This window comes from Eleutherodactylus coqui, chromosome 9, assembly GCF_035609145.1.
Source record: "Eleutherodactylus coqui strain aEleCoq1 chromosome 9, aEleCoq1.hap1, whole genome shotgun sequence".
Classification (NCBI taxonomy): Eukaryota; Metazoa; Chordata; class Amphibia; order Anura; family Eleutherodactylidae; genus Eleutherodactylus; species Eleutherodactylus coqui.
Window position 1 is genome coordinate 40,155,870 of NC_089845.1, and position 20,194 is coordinate 40,176,063.

Consider the following 20,194-nt stretch of genomic DNA (forward strand, 5'->3'; position numbering starts at 1 on the left):
ACACAGCAAGCACTCCTCCTCCTCCTCATTGTATATGACCATTTAGAATAAAATATACTACTGATTGGATAAACCTGCTAAGATATTTTGGGATGACTTTGTTGATAATTCACAATGAAACTCTTATGTCTGAATACCTCGTAGTCTATTTCTTTGCCAAGTACCGAGAAACATAAATGATTCCTGAACTCAGTGTCCAAAAATAGCTTCTTTCAGTGGAATTTATTGTCAGAAAATTACATATTATTTAAGTCCGGGTTTGTTTTTTTTAAACCAAATTTCACAAATTAACATTTTAGTGGTTTATTTTCCTACTTTATATGTATCTTGAAATGTTTCTGTTTTTACACTGGCCTTTAGAGCATGCAGAATAAGTTGATACTTCCCTTTCTCTGCAACTCACCTGTTAGCTTTACTGTATGTATAGGCACAGAATGAAGAAGACCATCTCATAATCATTAGTGACATGCCAAGTTAATAATACTTCTATTATACAGCTTGAAGCTTAGATAAGGTAGGCTAAGAACACTATGCACACAGGTTAGTGCTACTTACACGCAACAATTATCGCTTAAAATGCATTCAAACGATGGCATATGAGCGATAATTATTGTGTGTAAACGCTGCCGTTGTAAATTTTTCAGTTGAATGATGATTTTAAGGTGATCTTAAAATCCATCTTTCAGCCGAAGAGAGATAACAGGGACTGCATGCTGTGTTCTCCATGGGAGCAGCTGATTATATTGTATTCTGCCAACAGCCCATGGAGAACAATAGAGCTATGTACAGCGTATCGGACCACCTGCTATGCTTTGCAAACAGCTCCTGGAGGCCCTTTTACATGCAAATGAAGCTGATAAAGTGTTAATGGACATTAGTGTACATTAGCGTTTAATCAAAAGGATCGCTAAAACTGTCAATCTTTCAATTGTTTAAAAGAGTGCCTTTGCATGTAAATGGGCCTTTAGGCCACCATGTGTATACGTCCCCTGGTCTTTGAGGGAGATGTTGTGTTCCATTACTTCCTAGAGACTAATATTCTACGAGATTTCTCTCTCAACTGATTCATTCACTCCAATATGACAGCCCCCAGAGCACATTGTACAAATGAGAAATTGTTCATTACCAATTTTGAAAAAGGTGAAAGACATTACTTATCATCTATCTACTTATACACTGATATGCCAATAGTCATGGGACAATATTGTATAGGACCAATAGTCTGTCAAAGTGTGGCAACTTGACGTGGCATCTATACCACAGACGACTTCTAGAGTAATGTCGAGCCATGCCGTCTGGATAGCCACCCACAGGTATTTGTAGACACATGACCTCGCATGCGAATGGATCTCTCACATCCCATAAAAGCTCCATTGGGCTTATGTTGGGTGAATGTACAGACCACGCCATTCATAGGTACTCTCCAGAATGCTTCTCAAACCAACTCAGAACAACTTGGTTCTCCACCAGTTTGCACAGTGCCTTGTTAACAACTGCAAATAAGGAAGATGGAACAATACCTCTGCAGCCCCACCTATTGAATGGCAGCATTCCTGCAAATCAATGTGACTTTTTAACAAGTCTTAAAGGGGTTGTCCCGCGGCAAAATCCAAATTTTTTTTAAACTTACCCCCGCATTCTGCCCCGTTAAAATCAATTCCGTTAGTTATTTAAAAAAAAAAAATCACTTACCTGCATCCCCGTTCGCGCAGCATCTTCTTTTCTTCTTTTAAAGATGGCCGCCGGTCCTTTCCCATGGTGCACTGCAGTTTTCTCCCATGGTGCACCGCGGGTCTTCTCCCATGGTGCACCGTGGATTGTCTTCTCCTTCCTTGCATTCCACTGCCTATTACAGCCACCTAATTGGCTGATCGGCACCACGTGACGGGGCGGAGCTACGATGACGACGCGCAGACCAGCTCTCCGGCGCGAGCACACAGCAGAAGACCGGACTGTGCAAGCGCGTCTAAAGAAGCAAGAAGACACCGAAATTAGACGGAGCCATGGAGACGGGGACGCCAGCAACGGAGTGGGTAAGTGTATAACTTCTGTATGGCTCATATTTAATGCACGATGTATATTACAAAGTGCATTAATATGGCCATACAGAAGTGTATAACCCCACTTGCTTTCGCGGGACAACCCCTTTAACAATGATCGGAAATGGAAAGCCAAGCCGCAAAACCATACAGACAGTTGTTACGGGGTCTTTGCCCCTCATCAGTGTGCAGTAGTTTTTGTGAACCAAGCCAGAAAGCTATACACAGACAGCTGTTTCGGGGTGTTTGCCCCTCATCAGTGTGCAATAAGTTAACAACTGGGATCCATGGATTCATGGGGTCTGCACCTCACGTGAAACCTACCATCAGCCCAAAATAGTACCGTGACTCATCAGACCAGGGTATTGGGGGGTTTAGAAGAGGGAGCTGTGGCAATCAGCTGTTTGCAGGCCACCTTCACTTGGAAAGGGTTTGTCACTGAGAAATAACCCCTTGATGTCTCATTTGCTTGAGTAAAATAATTTAGCATAGTAAATATAACGTTTACACAAATTGCATAAAATATGTGATCATTTTTGGTTAGTGAAGCAATGCAGCCGTATTACTAGGGAGGGCCAATTTTGGGTTTTTAGCTCCTCAGCTTTTTGTAACACAGATAAGAGTTATTACTCAGAGCAGCCAGTCTCTCTATTGTCTCTGGTTACCTATTATAGTTCTGTCATGCTGAGAAGATGAAGACGCTTCAGTTAATTCTAACCTATCCGGTGATTGACATGGCTGATCCGTGGAACTGATTAGATTATCTTATCTTGGCCATGGAGGACTTGCACAGATATCTAGTGATTAGGCAGCTTGATAGATTGAGTTATTTGTCCAAGCCTGCCGCGTTTGTAAAACTTTGTTGCACTTTTGATTGCCAAAATCAGATTGTTCAGCAAAAAATATGAAATGGCCTACCGGTGGTACAGAGCCGAAATACTGCGCCCATAAAGTTTTATGGGGCCGTTCTATATCTGGTTTCATAAGCGGCATGCCATACTCCAGAGGTAATATTTCCCATCTGTCATATGATCCATTCTGACCACCTCATGGCAGCACATGGGGACTCTTATGTGCTGCTCTCCAGCCTACGTGCTTGCGGTTCTGCCTTGTACATATGAGGCCTGATGCTAAGTTATTATCATTGCTTTACAAATCATATAACATGTAGGCTACGTTCATGCCATTTTGTTTATAGCGATTTCTTTTTCTTGTGGCTTTCACAAAAAATGTTTTATATTTAGGCAGAAAGTGCCTGTGTGATTTTACCCTCACACATATATTGCGTCTGGAGGGTTCTGTACAAAAAGATTGGGCACAAGTGCATATAATGATAAATCACATATCCAAATCATCACAGCAAAAGGAGAATTTATTGGGGAAAACTGACCCCTTGTAGGGAGGCTCTAGTACCCTGTTGTACCGCCTCTAGCTTGGGTACAAGATGTGATATGCGGGGGCATGGAGGCTCTAGTACCCTGTTGTACATCCCCTAGCTTGGATACAAGATGTAATACAGGTGGGCATGGAGGCTCTAGTACCCTGTTGTACCGCCTCTAGCTTGGATACAAGATGTGATACAGGTGGGCATGGAGGCTCTAGTACCCTGTTGTACCGCCTCTAGCTTGGATACAAGATGTGATACAGGTGGGCATGGAGGCTCTAGTACCCTGTTGTACCACCTCTAGCTTCGATACAAGATGTGATACAGGAGGGCATGGAGGCTCTAGTACCCTGTTGTACCACTCTAGCTTCGATACAAGATGTGATACAGGTGGGCATGGAGGTTCTAGTACCCTATTGTACCGCCTCTAGCTTCAATACAAGATGTGATACATGTGGGCTTAGAGGCTCTAGTACCCTGTTGTACTGCCTCAAGCTTAGAAACGAGATGTGATACGGTTGGGCATGGAGGCTCTAGTACCCTGTTGTACCGCCTCTAGCTTGTATACAAGATGTGATACAGGTGGGCATGGAGGCTCTAGGACCCTGTTGGGCTGCCTCTAGCTTGTATACAAGATGTGATATAGGTGGGCATGGAGGTTCTAGTACCCTGTTGTACCGCTTCTAGCTTTGATACAGGATGTGATACATGTGGGCTTAGAGACTCTAGTACCCTGTTGTACTGCCTCTAGCTTAAACGAGATGTGATATGGGTGGGCATGGAGGCTCTAGTACCCTGTTGTACTGCCTCTAGCTTGGATACAAGATGTGATACAGGTGAGCATGGAGGCTCTAGTCCCCTGTTGTACCACCTCTAGCTTGGATACAAGATGTAATAAGGGCGGGCATGGAGGCTCTAGTCCCCTGTTGTACCACCTCTAGCTTAGAAACAAGATACAATACAGGCATCTTGTGCCACAGAAGTGTGACAATGTTGTGGGGGCTCCTGTGACCCCCTTGTGTGTGCGGCCGAGCATTATCCTGCTGGAAGCCGCCATGAGAGGAACACATGTGGCTGCAGGACATCCTGAACATAAGGCTGAGCTGTCATTGTCCCTCGTACCACTATGGATGACCTTCTAGGTGGTTGTGTTTTTTTTGTTTTTACAAGGACTGTTTTTTGGAAATACCCATGGAAAAATACTGCTGCTCTACTGGCACATCAGTAGCTGCAAACCAGGAAATGTCTGATTAGCAATGGACCCTTTTGGAATAGTCCTAATGTGAGCAGCAGGTATCGCTGAACACATGTATTATGAATGATCACTTTGCCTTTTCTTGTAGAGGTGTTAGTGGCATCTGCAGATTACAACTTTTTGAAAAAGTAGCATGGTAGGGATTGTCGGCAAATATCAGAGCAGAACATAGCGGCCATAATACCGGACTCCTCACATGTTCATGCCACGGATCTATGCCTGTAGCTGTAGTACGCACTTACATGTTCCTAGGATGTGATCTGGCTTCCGACCACTGTCCTATCTGTCTATGGCTCACAAGGACCGTTCTTCGTCCCGGACACCCCCCTCAATTCTCTGTTGTCTCACTGTCGGCATTTACAGCTGAAGCTGCGGCTGGAAGTGCAGGTTTCTTTGTCCTGTGATGGACACGGATAAATGCCATTTACTCCCCAGTAGGATGGACTCTCAGGAACCCCCCCTGGACAGACCCGCTCACACGTTGCCTAATTTTGATTATGTCTTTCATTGCTGCTCATGTTTTCATTGCATCCTTAAGCTGTGAAAATAAACAATCAGCAGCTGTCCAAGTGCTCCTTCTTCCCTAAGTTCTAGGAGTCGGATCCCAGTTAATCGCTTTGTGAAACCTTAGCCAGACATAATTAATGTAGTAATAAAGCCATTGGTAAATAGATATCCCCACCCCCACTAATGGTTTGATGACTAGGAGCACTAAGTTTATGCTTTAATAACTTCTTAAGATGTGATTTACTGATGCCGTGTCTTATATTACATACTGTATTTATTAATGTTTTATCTTTCTTAGCATTTTTTCTTCCTCGAGAATTTTATGGGGATAGGATGGAAATAGATAAGAGTGGTGGGACTTTCCATCAACCCTTTTATTATTGAGAAGAAATAGAGTGGATGCAGAGCTTCTTAACCCGATAAAGATCAAGTGCCGTAAATTTATGGCACTTGGTCCTAGGATTCAACCCTTTCCAATCCAATTTGTATCCTGGTTTTCCTAGGGGGTTCTTTTTTCTGCTGTTATACAACGGTGCTATCTGCTGGCTAAAGCCAGTACTGCATGAGGTGACACGTTGGATAGGCTGCGACAGCAGAGAGGCTGGCAATATACAGTAAGAGAACCCCGACGAACGTCTTCTAACATCAGAGCTGTACAGCCTTAAATCATAATGTCTTCAGATGTCAGACAGTGGATTGGAAAGCGTTAATCCCAGGGGTTATAGCGGAATTATAGCTCTTGCTCCTGCAATGTAGCACGAGAATGTCGGGTCTTTGGCCATTAGTCAAAGCCGAGGACCCGGAGAAGAAGGCAGAAACGTTTTTTAACAGCTTCTGCCTTCTACCTGGTTACGTAGCGCTCAATGAGCCTTATGTAGTGGATAGAGAAAACGGAAGTGTCTCTTCTGCTATTCGAGCCATGGGGTGTCCCCTGCCACAACAGAGCTGCAGGGTCTTTGCAGACCCAGACCAGCCCTGCCAGTGATTATTATCACTACAGGGGGGATGTTTTACCCTGTAACTTGGGCTCCTATGGATGCCTCAGCTGCAGTGGAAAAATGTCAAATAATGAAAAAAAAAGATAATGTGAGTGATCTCCAGAGGTCCTAAATGACATCCTGGGCACCATGGATGGTAAAAATACAGTTACAAAAATAAGTTAAAAAAATTATAGAATAAAATAAAAATATATAAATGTAAAAAGAAAATGATCCAAAGCCGAAATTATACAAATTATATATCAAAACGTCTGAAGCAAAAATGAGGAATCCATTTCTGTACCTTATTTTAGCGAAAATATACTCATTTAAAAAAATAAAAAGCTATGCATTTAAAAAAAAAATCCTTTTTATTAGCTTTTTACCCTTAAAAAAAATTCAGTGAAAAAAGATAAAAAATAATAGCCCAGAAAAAAAACAAAGCAAAAATAATTTTGGTAGCCGTAAAACCACCACATGGGTAAAATACCTAAAGTGTCTGGTACTTTTGGACTGAAACACCCTGGTACTTAAGGGGTTAAATGTGATGATACAAGAAGATTGCTTGTAAGTTAAACTGAAGAGGTTCTTCACCTCAGTTCATTTTACAGCGTGAGATGACATGTGATGGTACTTTGCTGGTTCCACGGTGCCAGCCCAGTTTGGCACGGCACAGTCACAGCCAGACCGGCTGGTTGCTGGATAACACTAGCTAGCAGCTATTTCCATTTCATTGGGGTTTTCCGGGCCGAGCCTCCCCGGTGGCCGCATTATTCATGTCTACGTGACAAGCCAGAATTGCCACTAAGAATCTACAGTGAAAAAATGATTTCCCATTGTGATTATTCATCATGAAGTCCTTCAGACACACCAATTGCCAGGGGCTCTAGCTGTAGGGGGAGCAGAGGTCACACCTTGGGCGGGGGGGGGGGGGGGGGGGGCAAAGAACCCTCTATGTCATCTGTATAATAAATGGTGCAGGGTATTTGGGGGAACCTGTTACAGACTTTGTTTTGGGGCTCAGTAGTTTCAGCTTACTTGTCTAAATTGGGATTTTACCGCAGCGACTTCTTGAGAAGTATGTCTTTCTCTACTTACGTAGGTGTTTAAGTGGTTGTTTATTTGTTGGATATACTCTTCTTCTTTTTTTTAAATTAAGTACATTTTTATTGTTCTTCCACAACAAGATGTCTTATATGACCCACATTGTAGAACACGGACATATATCAATAGAAAGAAAGGCGCCATCCTCCAGCTATATGGGCTCTTTGATTTTGAAGGGTTATTCCCGTTTAGGGCTTCAGCCACAATTCTGTTTCTCTGCTCCGTTTTTGTATCAGAAAATATGAATTAAAATGGAAATCAACATTTCCATTGTTTCTCCATTAGTTTTTAGGGAAACGGAAAGCAAGCTTTCAGTTGGTGTCGGTTTCCTCTTTTTTTTTTTTTTTACAGAAACAAGTAGTACAGTCTGCAGCGCTATTTGTTGCTATAGTAAAACGGACACCTAACAGCAGCAAACTGCAAGCTTTCCATTTGATTTCCGCTTTGGTTTTTAAACCCATTGAAATTAATAGATAAAAAATGGAAACGTTTATTTCTATATTTCTGCTCCAAAAATGGAATGAAGAAACAGTATTGTAAATGAAGCGGTAAATGCCAGTGGGAATGGGCCCTAGTAAAGAGGTGGCATATCAATAGTATGTGCAAGCACTTTGTGATCGTTGGGGCTCCAACCTGAGACCCCACCAATCCTGAAAGTGAAGATTCCACAGGGTCGGTTTACTTCTGTGTCCCCCTAATTGTCTTCTACACAGCAGAGTCCTGGGCAAATGTGAAAATAGTGACGCCATGCTGCAGTTCTGCATCGCTGTGTTGCCTGGGGTACTGCCAGAAAAGACAATGCTGACCCCTTCATCGTCAGGATACATAGGGCTCCTAGGGGTCAGACCCCAACAATCACAAAGTCATGGCATATGGTAGTGTTACCATTACATTACAAGATGGGAGTAAACTTTTAACACTTACTACAAACAAGGTGAACAATTCTTTACCTAAATCTCTGAAAATATATACTGGGTTGTCCACACTCAGCAGATCACTAGTAATTGGTTGGCAGCCGCTGTACATATTCTTAGAACTGCTCTCACAGAATCCCAGCAGCCACCAATGGGACTTGTAATTTGCTAAAGCAGCATGAAATCTGATTCCCTCTCAACCCTAATATATGGCAATCTCTGCCGCTTGTTCAGGGTACTACTGCATTACTTTATGTATTACTAGCTGATATACCCGGCTTCACCCGAGTTAATTTGATGCAGGTGTTTACGTGTTGTTCGCATGGAAAATCTTATGAAGTCTAGGTTACTTTAAAGGAACCGAGGAATAAAATATGTATACACATAGAGGAGCGTTAGATTCTCCTCAGGCTGCATGTACCGATGTCCCTCTGCAGAATGCGCCACCCCTTCCACTCTCCTCACTTAGGACCTAAAGAATGCTCGCGCCAAATTTCACGCTTGTATGACACTGGGAAGTTACATTATATGGGGGTGCACTTACATTTGCAATTAGCATTGAATAATCGATTTGTGACCCATTTACTTTTCCTATTCAGGACCTAAAGAATGCTTCTGCCAAAATTTCACGTTTGTGCGACACTAGAAAGTTAGAGAATTAGTGGTGATTCAGTCAATTAGTTAGTCAGTTATTCAGTCAATGAGTCAGTAAGTGGTGGCTTTCACCTTTTTAGATAGATAGATAGATAGATATGAGATAGATAGATAGATATGAGATAGATAGATAGATAGATAGATATGAGATAGATAGATAAATAGATAGATAGATATGAGATAGATAGATAGATAGATATGAGATAGATAGATAGATAGATAGATAGATAGATAGATAGATATGAGATAGATAGATAGATAGATAGTAGATAGCTGGATAGATAGATGTGATAGATAGATAGATAGATAGATAGATAGATAGATAGATAGGAGATAGATAGATAGATATGAGATAGATAGGAGATAGCTAGATAGCTGGATAGATAGATAGCTAGATAGCTAGATAGATAGATAGGAGATAGATAGATAGATAGATAGATATGAGATAGATAGATTGTATTTTCCATGCCATATCTGAGGAAGGATCTTTTATTTTCATGTCCTAAATCGTATACTACTGATACACAGTACAATATAGTGAATCATTGCATTTGACGGCCTGGAGGGCGGTTAGCGCTAGGTGACTTGGGCCATATTGCCAGTCACTCATCCTCTTTCAACTCTTCTGAGCTTCAGCAATATGTTATTAAGGCTGGCTTCACACGGCGTATTTGTGCACACAATACGCAGGGAATAAAACCCATTGATGTCAATGGGTTTATTCGCATTTCAGTATTTTGCGCACACATTTCGGTCATGCACAAAAAAAAAAATTGAACATACTCTATTTTTTGGCATATTTGCACACCAAATACGCTTACGACTGTGTGAAGCCGGCCTAAAAGTGCTAGAAAATGAAGGTTAATTAATAGTTAACGCCTTGGTCCGTGTTCGCTTCTATTGGAAACATCTATCACACAAGTGTTAACACTAAAGCTGCTGGTACACACAATGTAACTTGTGACTGGACGCTCGACTTCTCCATACAAATACACAATCTGCTTGGCCGAATATATGTGTTCTCAATGGGGTCTCCCTGGAAGTAGTTCAAGGAATTGGACATATTGGCTATCAACATGCCCTAACATCTACCAGTGACATCTGCCATCGGGAGAATGGTCGGGATGCCCTATACACATGGGTTTGTGGTTTAATCCTGCTGATATCAGTGGGGTTAGACGACCTCTACTAACATTTATTGGCAGAAGGTGCTATGGGCACAAGGTGCAGTAAAATTGGAAGATGATGGCAAATTCCTATGTGTGATATCTATTGAAAAAGTTAAAAGTGACCTTGAAAGATGTTTTCCTCTTGAAGTTGCAGTGTGATTGTGCTATTCTATCTGAACATGATTTGTGCCAGCAGCTTTGGGCATTAGGCTCAGGCTAGGGCTACATGGTAAGTTTGGCCATGACACACATTGTGCCGTAAGAGATCTCAACTATGGCCCTGCTACCTAAATCGTAATGTGACTCAATGCATTACCACTCGAATTACTGCAACTCAACAATCACAAGTAATCCAAGCCTGATGGGCTTATTGCAATTGTCAGACCTCAGACACATTTACGAGCCACAATCCAGTTGCATCACTTATATTAGGCTACAATGTCACATGGCAATACTGCTATGTTCGGCCATGTGGCACAGCCAAAGTCGTGTAACATACCGTCTAGTGTAGCTCTACACTTAGTATGGCAGTGGCATACATTCAGCTATTCCGTACATTCCTATGTAGCTGATTTGCCGTATACCTACAATTGTCTTTTAGCCAGGGCCCTACTATATTGACATCACATACCATCACTACTAATATCCACAACTGTATTTTGGAAAGTCATGCAGCTTCTTTTGCCATTGAAAGAGCAAAGGAAATCACAATCCCCAATATAGGAATCAGTCCGCAGTGGGTACTCACTTACTGCCGGCATCACCCAGCTGGCTAGTATGCCCCCTGACCTTCGAGGTCCACTGCTTGCAAATTGACATGGCTGGTGTTTGACCTTCTCCGCATGAGCTGGTTATTGTAATACACACACAGTGCTCTTGGGTGGTTTATATGGAGATCAGGTGACATCTTGTCTATCACTGTCCGCAGCACAGACACATGACATCTTTGCGTGGCTTGTATATTTGTCTTAGGACAGAACAATGAAGTGACTTCATACAGATCTCTAGAGGGAACGTCCTGATTTAGGCTGGGTTCGGATTCTGCTGTTTTAGGACAGTTTCTTTTAAACCCAAAACTCCAGAAAAGAGAAGTTCAAAACTTTACTGTCTGTTTTTTTTTCTGTTAAGTCTTTAAAGTCGGGTTTTCAAGACATTTTTCACTGAAAATTGTAATTTGGTAAATAAGTAGTTTCTATAGTCCGCAAAAAAAAGATCACATCAAGGCATATATCTTCAGAGATGTAGACTTTTGTATTTCTAGTTCCAGAGATTATCTCATCACAGATCACCACTTTACTATGAGAGGTAGAATGGTGATCATGTGACCACTGCCGATCCAGCCCCTGAGACCTCAGGCCAATAGCCAGTTTTGCCAGGTAAAGCTGACATTAGCTACCAATTTCCTCTGTAGCAGCAGCTACATGGACATTCAAATAAATGGCTATCCATTTAATACGATGATAGCCTAAGTCCACAAGACTGCCCTGGCTCATAGAGGGGGGTCCATAGTTGTCAATACGCCCCATATGCACTACTTTCCTTCTTGGTAATACTGGCTATAAACTATCCTATGTCTAACCAAGTGTGCATTTTTGTGTTCATATTATGACTGCAAGACCCAACCCAGCTGCCGGTTTAACCCTTCCCAATCCACTGTCTGACCTCTGGAGACATTATGATTTAAAGCTGTACAGCTCTGATGTTGGAAGACATCTGTCGGGGTTCTCTTACTGTATATTGCCAGCCTCTCTGCTGTCAGAGCCTATCCAACGTGTCACCTCATGCAGTACTGGCTTTAGCCAGCAGATAGCGCTGTTGTATAACGGCAGAAAAAGAGTAAGCCCCCTAGGAAAACCAGGATACAAATAGGATTGGAAAGGGTTAATAACGTGAACTAACAGCATCACAGGTAGGTCTCAAAATGTTAGAATAGATGTAATGTTACCAGTATAATTTCTTTAACATTTGGGGCCCCAGATGTGATTATCCTATGCGGAGTCTTGGCTAGGTGGGGGCAGAATTCAAGCTGATTGCACGCAAACTGCGATACAATCAGCTGTGTGAACATGCTCTAACTTTGTGTTGTGCAAGGTACTATCACTATTGAAGGAGAAGTAAAGTGTTCTTGTGTGACTGTTTCATACCATGCAGGAAATAATTTACAGTATGACAATCACATTGTCAAAACTAAATATATGGCCTCCTGACCAGCTCCATGCTTGACTGGCTGACAAACGTCTGTTAGCAGACATTGACCATTCCCTGCGGGACGCTCTCAGACTGCTTGCTTTCCTTCTGCTTTCTGTCTCTTTCCTCAAAATGGCTTTAATTTTCCACAGTTAAAGGGAAAATGGCTACAGAGGACACTGCATGCCAAGTGACAAATGACATTTCTGTTGTATCTGTGGATTTCTGCTTCTCCACAATGTAGAACGTACGGCAACAAAGTATCACGGAAAACTTTAGATACAAAATCAGATGAAGTACAGTATAAGAATTGTAATCCCGCACCCAACAAGTCCCGCTAGTTTGGCCTCCGATTCTGCACCGCCCTGCAGGAGTCTTATATGACCAGAAGCCAAAGGTGAACAATACTTAGGAGACTCTTGTGGTGCCGATTTTACAGAGTGGCTTTCCTTCTGACTGTGAGAGTGGGGTCCGGAGCAGGTGACCCTTCTCTGTGGTGTCCATATGCCCTAAGAGGCCATATGACTAGGAGTTGTGTTCCTAGCACAACCCCCTCAATAGACTGAGTGGATGGACTTGTTCTTAATCTAACTTTACGATGTGTGGGCTTGCTTGGACTTCCATCGCCCTCCCGATCCCCTGTTTCTACCACTCTTATTGCATTTTCTTCTCGTGTTTTTTTACTCACTTGTGAAGATGTATCATGACAAGTGTTAAACAGTTTTATGGAGCTTTTTGTTCTGGTCTTGCCTTAATTTTGTAAGCTATATGGTTGAACTACACAGCTGTTTTGATGATTATGTAATATTCCAAAAATAATGAAAAAGTTAGATAAATCAGAAATTTTCTGGTTTCGCAGGTCCCACGTGTTTTTTCTAAACTGTGTATACTTGTCAAAATTATATGTATTTATAAGATATAGATTGTATATGTATGTACAAACAAAATGTGTTTAAAGGGACTCTGTCACTAGGTTTATGCTGTCCAGACCACAGGCGGTATGAGCCCGGGACAGGTGTGCTCATGTCCTATCCTGAAATGTTGCAGTGTTTCAGAATAGACTTTGTAGTCCGAACAGCGCTCGGAGTCACAGGGGCGGGGCCACACGGCTTGTCCCTGCCCACATCATCTCCAGGGTGACAGCTCACTGCCTGTGGTTCGGGCAACACAAACCCGCTGACAGATCCCCTTAGCGTAAATCAATCGGCATAATCCAGTTGATCAGAAACTGTATATATTTAATCCACTTGGTGATGTTAATGATATCACTAAGGCCGGACTCTCACAGCCGTAAGCATAAACCGCCGCAGGTGTCCCACAGCATTTTACAGCTGTGCAGCCGGCCGTGACCCTCCATACAACCGGCCACGTATGGCGGGGAAATTGTAGTGCGTGTGACCTCATATTCACGCATGCGCTCACCTGCCATACACCTGGTTATTTTATTTTTTTGGTTAAATTTCCTGCACCGTCCCTTATGATGACATGTATACCCGCAGCCCATACTCAAAAGTAATTGCGCATGAGCTGCGAGTATATACACAACAATAGAGAACACTGGGTTTTATCTCGCGCACATACTCTGCAAAATGCAACATGTTGCATTCTATTTTGCGCTCACATATTATGCAATTCCAACATGCTAATGTGAGCGGAACTGCGTAAGGCAATGTAATTAACCCTTTCTAATCCACTGTCTGACGTCTAAAGACATTCTGATTAAAGGCTGTACAGCTCCAATGTTGGAAGACGTCCGGCAGGGTATTCTTACTGTATATTACTGGCCGCTCTGTTGTCGGGGGCCTCTCCAGCATGTCCCACACTGCAGTACTGGCTCTAGCCAGCAGATGGCGCCACTGTATAATGGCAGAAATAGAAAGCCCCCCTAGGAAACCCTGAATCCAAAATTGGATTGCAAAGGGTTAATTGCCTGTCAGTTACCACGTATCACAGAGCTTGCGTAACACGTGATAAACAGACACCCCTGTGAGCCCGACCTAAGGCACAATTCACATCTGCGTTCGGATTCGGTCACAATTCCGTTTATATGCTCTGTTTTCACAGAAGACCAATGGAGTTGGAACAGAAATAAACCCATCCGTTTTTCCGCAATTGATTCTTTTTTAAAACGGAAAGCAAATGAAAAGCTTCCCATTCGCTTCTATTCCCTTCTGTTTGTTAACCAGAACAAATTGCGCTGTGGGCCGCACTAGTTGTTGCAACAAACGGAACGAAGACAACGGTTTTAATTTGTAAAAACCCCATTGAAATAAACAGTGGAAAGAAACTGATTAGAAACGGAATTCTGACTGGAGTCCTCGAGCCTTAAATATAACAACCATGTTAGTTGAGAATCTGAAAGGTTCCGTCTGTCATCTCCTGATATTGTGTCTGGCATGTCCTGTAAAGTAAGTGAACCAGACAGCACAGGAGTAAAGTCACTGGAGTTTTGCAACTTACAGACAAGGAATTCGGTGTTGAAATCATTGGTGCATGCTGGGATCTCCGCAGCTGTGCAGCTATAACAGAGCGGATCTATAGGGTCAGGTGGTCAGCAGTTCTTCTCGTCTGTCTTATAGAATTAATTCATTGGAAGTCATGTAGGATATACTAACAAAGTATTCATAGTGCGTTGTATTAAACGCTGCAGCATTCATTGGATTTTCCCTATTTGGCGCCGCTGCCTTTCAGTAGAACGTATCTTTGAACACGCCATTTTAAAAACATCCTATGTATTTTAAGAGGCTTTCTATTGGTCCTTACAATGAGCAGCGCAACAGTCCTCTGTTTTAACTGCCTTTTACACTGGACAATTATCATTCATACAAGCAAAAAATGAACACGTTCAGTTTGAACACATCCAACAGCTGATCGAAGAAACCGTTGGCCCTTCGGTCATTGTTAGAGATGAGCGAGTATACTCGCCAAGGCACATTACTCGTTTAGTAGTGCCTTAGCCGAGTATCTCCCCGCTCGTCTCTAAAGATTCGGGGGCCGGCGGGGGATAGCGGGAAGCGGCAGGGGAGAGCGGGGAGGAACGGAGGGGAGCTCCCTCCTGCTCCCCGCCACAATTCACCTGTCACCCGCCACCGTCCCGGAATCTTTAGAGACGAGCGGGGAGATACTCGGCTAAGGCACTACTCGCTCGTGTAATGTGTCTTAGCGAGTATACTCGCTCATCTCTAGTCATTGTTCATTTCTTGTAGGCATGAAAATCATCGTTGGCTCTTTCGCTAACTCTTCCATTAATATACCGATCATTCAGTCATTCTCATTCACTTAAGGCCCTTTTACACGGAACGATTATCTTTCAAGTGTAAAAGAATGATAGCCGTTCAGTGTAGACGCGGCCAATGATCGAACCATAAATCGCTCAAGTTTCGTTCATTTTATGCATGGAAATCATCATCGGCTCGTTTACCAATCGTTCGGATTAAATACCGTTCATTCAGTCGTTCTCACAGTGGATATGAATGACTGAACGATTTCTGGATTGAACGAGCCAACTATGTATCTGCCTCTGACATCATTCGCTTGTTCGGTGTGAACAGACCCGTAGATCTGTGCTTTATTGGTTTTCTAGTTTTTATGCTTTTTATAAAAGTTTTTGTGTGATACATATTTTTGTGGTTTTTCATTATTATGTTAATGCGTCTTTTTTTGCTGTAGAACATAAACTTCAGCACCCACTGATGCTTTTACTGAAGGTTCGAAGTGAGGACCAGCAGAGGACATCCAGTCCTAACAGCCTCACTAGCTAATATCCTTTTCCTCTCGGGGGACCATAGCTCAGGAGAAGCTACAGCCCCTTCTATTCTGTCCTTCTGATCACAGATGATTAATCCTCATCAGGGATTTATTGTTTTCTCTTCGATAAGACACACGTTTCCTAAGTGGGTCATAAGAAGGCAGTCTGTCCAGTCTGCTCTCGGTAAAGTTTCCTACTCTTACGGTGCCTTTTCCCCTTTCCCATAATGTGTCTGAATTTTGTCATTTTGGTTTTGCGATGGGAGGTCCTACCTTGCGTCACAGACTTTAGCAGTAACAGTGCTTTTTCTGTTCTCTGCTCAACCTCCTCCCCAAAGCTGAAATAAATCAAAGTTGGTTGAGACTCAGTCGTAATAAATCAAGACCTGTCCAAAACTGGAGCCTGCTCAGTCAAAATGTCATTGCTTGGCTTTCACTGAGGATTAATTAAAGGCCTGATATAAAGCCCAGATGTGCTTCAGGAGAGTAGCAGGCTGTTAAGTACAGGCAATACAGCTTACAGTTTCCCCATGCATTTGCCCACCCAAGAATATGGAGGAGGACAAGGTAGTTATGATGGTGATGAAGGGGGAGGGACTCCATATATTCCCAGTGTATTTTATGGTGTCTAGCTCTCAGGAAGCAAAGCAAATTTGTCCCACACAGCATTTAAAAGAGGGGAAAAATAATTAAAATAATTGAGTTTGCTAACTGAAGCTTGATTATAATTGTTTAAGTGACCGTTTGTCAGACAGCGACAGCAGTAGACCGAAAAGACGAGGACCCCGTTTTATAAAGCTCCAGATGTATCTTAAAGGTGTTTGATTTGCAGTAAGTCTGTTAAACATGGTTTGTAGGAGAAAATATGATATAACGTACGTGGACTGTTAGAAACATCCGTCCCAATGATCAGACTTGGGCGTCTTCGGAAGGGGTCTTTATTACTAGATTGTAAAATACTAATTCTTGGTGACAACTATGTGTTTGTTGAAAGTAAAAAGGGGAAACCGTTGACAATGGCAAACATTTAGGCTAGGTGGTCAAAGTCAAAATTCCACATACAGTCACTTATATTACTAAATTGATAACGATGTTTGCTGTACGGACATAAAATATCAGGAAAAATGGGTGTAAATGGTTTAGGAACTGATTATTTTAATTAGCAAGGACTTCAGGATAAACTACATTTTCGGTGTACTAACTTCCATCTGAGCATACCCCTTGAACTGTTCGCCGTCCACGGCTTGGTCTGCCACGTTTTGGGGATATTGCAACAGTCAGACTGGTAAGCACTTGATATGAACGTCACTTAGCAGCGCCTGACTCTCCCTAGCGGCGCTGTTGGCTGATTTTACAGCAGTGGTGAGGATGTCTCAAATCGAATGACACCAAAATCATCCACCAAAGGTTACGTAAAGGGGTCAAAGTGCGGTGCAAGAAAAAGCCTGTAGTCTTTTTTATATTAGATGATGCTTGTCACCTGACCCTTACAACCCAAGTCTGCACTATACAATCTATAGACATAGTAATCAAAGTCAATGATTCCCTCCTGTTACAAAGGATCTCATCTCCTGGCATTATGAACTTGTCCATCTCCTGAATCACATCTTTCCTCACAAACCAAACATTTAGTGTCTCCCAACCGCATACCACTTCCTCTTCTCACCGTCTCTCTGTTGGTACCCCCCAAGGCTCGCTGGGACCGTTGCTCTTATCCATCTATACCTTTGACTGTGACAACACAATCGTTGTGTCATACCCTGCTCCTTCTTCTCTCACTTTCTGAAACTCAGCACAGAGAAAACAGCATTCATCATCTTTCACGCATCTCACTCAACCCCCCACCAGAAATGTCAATCACATTTAATGGCTCTACTCTTTCCCCACTCTCACCAGTCCGCTGCCTCAGCACAATCTTTGATTCTGCTCTGTCTTTCACCCTGAATACCTGGACCCTTACCACCTCTTTATTTCCTCCACCTTATTAATATTTCTCAAATCTACTCCTTCCTCAGCGGCTCCTGTGTTCTACCATACAACCCTCTTGAGACCCTCCAATTCACCCTCAACTCTGCTGCTTGGCTAATCCACCTGCGATGGTTATGGCAGATGCTCTAACCATCCCCTCATGATGTATGTTATCTTGCTTTTACCCTCTGCCAATCCGTTCAGTGGCTACCCATCATCCAGCGAATGCAGTTCACAGATGAAGAATTCCATATAGGACCTGTCCCCTCCATACATCTCAGACCTAACATCCCAGTACGTCATAACATGTAATCTGCAGTTCTCACAATTCACCTTCTTGTTTGCTCCTCGCCCCTAAGATCTCTCCAGTGTATTCTCTCTGTACAAGCCTGACACTCATTGAGTTTGTATGTATTGTACTCATTTTTGTCTTAGGTACCTTTTCATATGCACAGTGCACTGTAATTAATGGCTTTTTGAAAATAATTAACACTAATTTAGTAACATAAACACTAGGATAGAAAGTGCAACAACCAGTTCAGAATAGAACTTTTAGGGTCTAATATTTTTAAAATGGAACTAACATTTCTGACAACTTCTGCTAATTGAATAGCCTGTGTTTGTTTCATCAACCTTGCAATATACTTTACCCCTTCTCCCATGACAGCATCCCTGGAGAGGACCTGCCAGGTTTATCATGAGATGAAGAAAACCAAATTACTGGGAGAAGTAATCACTCTTTTTGTTTTTTTGTTTTACCACTGTAAGTCAAGGCTGAAGTGCAGCCCCTCTGCAATCTGTTGCTTGTTGTTAAACATTTAGTTTCTCTAGCAACTGGAAGATTAACGCCACCTGGAGACGGGCGGAGAATTCTCGCAGCGGGACCCAACCTGCACCCCTGCAGGGACCATTGCGGGTCTTCCCTTCTCCCGCGGCTCTGGCTCTCTGATGTGCCGGCTGCCGGCCAGCCGGTGCATGCGCAGAGCGGAATCGGTGGCCCGGGAGTGACATTTTTGTGCAGGCCTCTATGAGACCCGCACAGAAATAGAGCATGCCGCGATTTGTTTTCCGCGTGTGATTTCACGCAGACAAATCGCGGCCGTCTGACTAGGATTGCGTTTTTTAATGCAATCATTTGGCAGCTTCCACGGGCGGAAATTCTGCAGGAAATCACGCTGCAGAATTTCCGCCCTTGTGCACGGGGCCTAAGGCTGTCTCTTGGCTATGGCGGAGGGGCTCAGCTTCCCTGCACTCACACTGCTCTTAGATCTGCAGTCAGTGTGTACACATTCGCTGCCTCTCCAGGTGCTTTTTTAACTAACCTGTTATGTGCAGTTATCTTTATGTTGTAGGCATTATATTTGCCTCCAGTTTGCTATGAGTAAAGCAGCATAATTCGTATTGGACTGCTCTATTAGTTGTCTTACTAGGTCTTCAGTGTTTGCATGGTCACAGCATATATTGAGATATACAGAAAACTATATATATGCTGTGACCATACAAACAGACAGGACCAAGTAAAGTAGCTAATAAAGAGCAGTCCAGTAAGAATTCTGCTGCTTTGTCCACGGTACACTGGAGAGTCATATAATATTTACAACATAAAGATAAGTGCTCATAGCAGGTTAGGTAAATATAAGAAGGGAAGGGAAAGGGACTTGTTATTTGTATAGCGCCAGCTTATTACGCAGCGCTTAAGCCAGCTACCTGAACCATGTGGAAAATGAACCTGCAACCTTCAGGTCGCGAGCGTTAGCTTAGGACTGCATACTGCTGCCTTAACACTGTGCGCCACACGAGGTCCCTAAGAGCAGGAGAGGCAAAGAGTGTGTACACACTGACTGCAGACCTGAGAGCGGTGTGAGCACAGGGAAACTGAGCTCCTCCCCCATAGCTAAGATGTCCTAATGTCCCAGTTACTACAGAATTTAAATGCCTAAGAACAAGCAATGGATTGCAGAGGGACTGCGCTTTATGCTTAATTTACAGTGGTAAAACAAAAAATGTTTAATAAAAGTATATTACAAGATTGATGAGACACGCAGGCTATTAGATAAGCAGAAGTTCTTTAAAAAGTTAGGTAGGCTTTAAATAATTGACATGATCACAATCTTCTGGTTTGTTCCCTATGTTTCTGTTTGTTTTGCATTCTGCGTAATTTCGTCTTTTATTTGTTGTCAGTTTCTGTTTGTCCTCGGTGTCTGTACTCTAGTTTCCCTCTGACTCTGGACCAGGCCTCGTGCAAGTAGTGGGGACGTCCTTTTCAGGACAGGTGCTCCCCTTCGAGGC

At 42.9% G+C, this 20,194-nt stretch overlaps 1 protein-coding gene across 3 annotated transcripts in view; it reads left to right on the forward strand.

Moving 5' to 3' along the window:
* Positions 1–20,194, forward strand: part of GMDS (GDP-mannose 4,6-dehydratase) — a 621,910-nt gene that overhangs the window by 304,775 nt on the left and 296,941 nt on the right. The gene's annotated exons all lie outside the window — the stretch shown is intronic.